This window comes from Heptranchias perlo, chromosome 33 (assembly GCF_035084215.1).
Source record: "Heptranchias perlo isolate sHepPer1 chromosome 33, sHepPer1.hap1, whole genome shotgun sequence".
Lineage (NCBI taxonomy): Eukaryota > Metazoa > Chordata > Chondrichthyes > Hexanchiformes > Hexanchidae > Heptranchias > Heptranchias perlo.
Genome location: NC_090357.1, coordinates 32369249 through 32374186, shown reverse-complemented (window position 1 = coordinate 32374186; position 4938 = coordinate 32369249). Strand labels below are relative to the sequence as shown.

The 4938-nt window shown below is 53.4% G+C and overlaps 1 protein-coding gene across 2 annotated transcripts in view; it reads left to right on the top strand.

Moving 5' to 3' along the window:
- The first annotated feature begins 2308 nt into the window (after positions 1-2308).
- Positions 2309-4938, top strand: part of LOC137301564 (transmembrane protein 107-like) — a 103959-nt gene continuing 101329 nt past the window's right edge. For both annotated transcript variants that reach the window (XM_067971120.1, XM_067971121.1), the window contains exon 1: positions 2309-2396. The gene's annotated coding sequence lies outside the window, so the exon portion shown is untranslated. The remainder of the gene's footprint in view (positions 2397-4938) is intronic.

Here is a 4938-nt window from a genome sequence, read left to right as displayed (position 1 = left end):
GAGAGAGAGCGAGACCCAGGGAGAGAGAGAGAAAGAGACCCAGCAACAGGGCCCAGATAGAGAGAGAAAGAGAGAGAGAGAGAGAGGGTGAGAGTCCCAGATAGAGAGAAAGAGAGACCAAGAGACAGAAAATGAGACCCAGAGAGAGAGAGAGGGGTAGGGACCCAGAAAGACCCAGAGAGAGAGGACCAGATGGAGAGAGAGAGAGGGAGGGAGAGAGAGAGCGAGACCCAGAGAGGGAGAAGTTCTGAGAGAGAGAGAGAGATCCAGAGAGAGAGAGAAAGAGAGAGAGACCCAGAGAGATAGAAGGAGATCCCCAGAGAGAAAGTGGAAGCAACCAAGTAAGAGAGCGGGAGAGAGAGAGCCAGAGAGAGAGAGAGAGAGGAGAGAGAGCCAGAGAGAGAGAGAGAGAGAGCGGAGAGAGAGCCAGAGAGAGATAGAGAGGAGAGCCAGAGAGAGAGAGAGAGAGGAGAGAGAGCCAGAGAGAGAGCGAGAGAGAATGAGAGAGACTCAGAGAGAGATAGAGTGACCCAGAGAGAGAGAAGTTCTCAGAGAACAACGAATATTCACTGGATTTGAGGACAAAATCTTAAGCCTTTAAAAAAAAAGATTTATCTCACCGAAATAAGTGCATTTGATAAAAACAAGCAAAAAGTGACAACAACCAGGAAAATTTATTGGATTTGAAGATAAAATCTAAAGCCTTTTAAGAAAAAAGCTTTATCTCACTGAAATAAGTAAATTAGTTGAAAGCAAGCAAAAAGGACAAGAATCATGAATATTTACTGAATTGAAGACAAAATCTTAAGCCATTAATAAAAAGCTTTATCTCACTGAAATAAGTGCATTTGATAAAAACAAGCAAAAAGTGACAAGAACCAGGAAAATGTACTGGATTTGAACATAAAATCTAAAGCCATTTAAGAAAAAAGCTTTATCTCACTGAAATAAGTGCATTTGATGAAAATCATCAAAAAGTGACAAGAACCACGAAAATTTACTGGATTTGAAGGCAAAATCTTAAGCCATTTAAGAAAGAAGATTTATCTCACTGAAATAAGTGCATTTGATGAAAACGATTAAAAATGACAAGAAGGACAAAAATTCACTGGATATGGATATTAAAAAGTTAAGCCATTAAAGAAAAAGGCTTTATCTCACTGTAATAAGTAAATTAGTTGAAAACAAGCAAAAAGTGACAAGAACCACGAGAATTTACTGGATTTCACGATAAAATGTTAAGCTATTTAAGAAAATGCTTTATCTCACTGAAATAAGTAAATTCTTGTATTTGAAGATAAAATCTTAAGCTATTAAAGAAAAAAGCTTTGTTGAAGTTGAAGCTCACTCAAGTTGAAAACAAGCAAAAAGTGACAAGAATCTTGAAAATTTACTGGATTTCAAGTTTAAATCTGAAGCCAATAAACAAAAAAGCTTTATCTCACTGAAATAAGTGCATTTGATAAAAACAAACAAAAAGTGACAAGAACCAGGAAAATTTATTGGATTTGAAGATAAAATCTAAAGCCATTGAACAAAAAAGCTTTATCTCACTGAAATAAGTGCATTTGATGAAAACAAGCAAAAAGTGACATGAACCATGAACATTTTGGATTGGTGTGTGTTGGCACAGGTGTACACAGTGTTGTGTGTCTGGGTGTGCGTTGGTACAAATGTACCCAATGTTGTGTGTCTGGGGGTATGTTGGTACAGGTATACACAGTATTATGTGTCTGAGTGTGCTTTATTCCAGGTGTACCCTGTGTTGTGTATCTGGGAGTATGAATGTACAGGTATACACAGTGTTATGTATCCGTGTGTGTGTTGGTACAGGATTACCCAGCACAGAGTGTCTGGGTGTGTGTTGTTCCAGGTGTACCCTGTGTTGTGTGTCTGAGTGTAGCAACACTGGGTACACCTGTACCAACACACACCCAACCTTTTCCAGTGGCAGAACTGTAGGTAACCTGAGGGCACAGATTTAAGGTGATCGGCAAGAGACTCAGAGGCGACATTTGGAAACTTTTTTAGGCAACGAGTTGTAGTGATCCGGCATAACTGCCTGAAAGGGCGGTGGAAGCAAATTCAACAATAACTTTCAAAAGGGAATTGGATAAATAGTTGAAGGGAAAAAAATTAAGGGCTATGGGGAAAGAACCGGGACAGTCACGATAGGCCGAATAGCCTCCTGCTGTGCTGTACCAACTATGATACGATGAACTCACAGGGCTGTCATGAAATCGCAGCCTGTCGAGCTCACCACCCGCTTCAATGGCGGATTTCTTTCCCGAAATGCAACGCGCAGTGGAATACGCCCCGGACAGAGTGGGGGAGCCCAGTGCGCCTGCGCACAGAGCCCGAGTGCTGCGGACTGATTCCCAAACTGGCGGCCGGAGGTGAGTGAGAGGCGGCGGGGAGAGCGGCCCGCCCGGGCCCGGGGCCCGGGACAGCAAGGGCGCTGCTTGTGTTGGTGGAAGGCTTCAGACCTGTTGGTTCCGCGTGTGTCCATTGGGCTCAGACCTCCAATAATAGGCCTCGGTTACCCGGGTAACCGGGCGCCATCTTGGAAGAAGCACGAGCAATAAAAATAAGAGGGGGACTGGGGGGGGGGGGCGGAGGGAGGAAGAGGGTGACAGGGACCTTGGGGGAAGGGGGTGACAGGGACCTTGGGGGAAGGGGGTGACAGGGACCTTGGGGGGAGGGGGGGGACAGGGACTGGGGGGAGGGGGGGGACAGGGACTGGGGGGAGGGGGGGGACAGGGACTGGGGGGAGGGGGGGGACAGGGACTGGGGGGAGGGGGGGGACAGGGACTGGGGGGAGGGGGGGGACAGGGACTGGGGGGAGGGGGAGGGGGAGAGGGACTGGGGGGGCGGAGAAAGAAGAGCGGGGACTGGGGGGGGCGGAGAAAGAGCGGGGACTGGGGGGGCGGAGAAAGAGCGGGGACTGGGGGGGGCGGAGAAGAGCGGGGACTGGGGGGACGGACTGGGGGGAGGGGGCGAGGGACTGGGGGGAGGGGGCGAGGGACTGGGGGGGAGGGGGAAGGGGAGGGGGGAAGGGGAGGGGGGAAGGGGAGGGGAGGGGGGGAGGGGGGGGAGGGAGGAAGAGGGTGACAGGGACCTTGGGGGAAGGGGGTGACAGGGACCTTGGGGGAAGGGGGTGACAGGGACCTTGGGGGAAGGGGGTGACAGGGACCTTGGGGGGAGGGGGGGACAGGGACTGGGGGGAGGGGGGGGACTGGGGGGAGGGGGGGGACAGGGGGGAGGGGGGGGGACAGGGACTGGGGGCGGAGAAAGAGGGACTGGGGGGAGGGGGAGAGGGACTGGGGGGGCGGAGAAAGAAGAGCGGGGACTGGGGGGGCGGAGAAAGAGCGGGGACTGGGGGGGGCGGAGAAAGAGCGGGGGACTGGGGGGACGGACTGGGGGGAGGGGGCGAGGGACTGGGGGGAGGGGGCGAGGGACTGGGGGGGCGGAGAAAGAGGGGGAGAGGGACTGGGGGGAGGGGGACAGGGACTGGGGGAGGGGGGGGACAGGGACTGGGGGGCGGAGAAAGAGGGACTGGGGGGAGGGGGAGAGGGACTGGGGGGGGCGGAGAAAGAAGAGCGGGGACTGGGGGGGCGGAGAAAGAGCGGGGACTGGGGGGGGCGGAGAAAGAGCGGGGGACTGGGGGGACGGACTGGGGGGAGGGGGCGAGGGACTGGGGGGAGGGGGCGAGGGACTGGGGGGGCGGAGAAAGAGGGGGAGAGGGACTGGGGGGAGGGGGACAGGGACTGGGGGGGCGGAGAAAGAGGGACTGGGGGGAGGGGAGAGGGACTTGGGGGGCGGAGAAAGAGCGGGGGACTGGGGGGGGCGGAGAAAGAGCGGGGACTGGGGGGGGGCGGAGAAAGAGCGGGGACTGGGGGGGCGGAGAAAGAGGGGGACGGGGACTAGGGGGGGGCGGAGAAAGGAGGGACGGAGAAAGAGGAGGGACGGAGAAAGAGGAGGGATGGGGACTGGGGGGGACGGAGAAAGGAGGGACGGAGAAAGAGGAGGGACGGGGACTGGGGGGGGCGGAGAAAGAGGAGGGACGGGGACTAGGGGGGGGCGGAGAAAGGAGGGACGGAGAAAGAGGAGGGACGGGGACTGGGGGGGACGGAGAAAGGAGGGACGGAGAAAGAGGAGGGACGGGGACTGGGGGGAGCGGAGAAAGAGGAGGGACGGGGACTTGGGGGGGCGGAGAAAGAGGAGGGACGGGGACTGTGGGGGGGGCGGAGAAAGAGGAGGGACGGGGACTGGGGGGGGCGGAGAAAGAGGAGGGACGGGGGTGGGCGGAGAAAGAGGGGGACAGGAAGAATCATCGAATGGTTACACCACAGAACGAGGTTATTTGGCCCATCGAGCCTGTGCTGTCTCTCTGTAGGAGTAATCCATTTATTTCCATTTCCCTGCTCTTTCCTCGTAGCCCTGCAAATTTTACAAGTATTTATCCAATTCCTTTTTGAAAGCAATGATTGAATCTGCTTCTACCACCAATAGAGGCAGCGCAAACCAGATCATAACCACTCGCTGCGTAAAAAGGTTTCTCCTCTGTTGTCCTTGGTTCTTTTGCCAATCACCTTAAATCTGTGTCCTCTGGCAGTGGGAACAGTTTCTCTTCATTTACTTTATCTAAACCCCCTCATAATTTTGAACACCTCCATCAAATCTCCTCGCAACCTTCTCCAGTCTATCCACGTACTGAAGTTCCTCATCCCTGGAACCTTTCCAGTAAATCTTTTCTGCACCCTCCCTACGGCCTTCACATCCTTTCCAAAGAGTAGTGTCTAGAATTGGACACAGTACTCCAGTTGAGGCCAAACCAGTGTTTTGTAAAGGTTCAACATAATTTTTTGCTTTTGTACTCGATGCTTCTATTTATAAAGCCAAGGACCACATATGCTTTTTTAACCACTTTCTCAACTA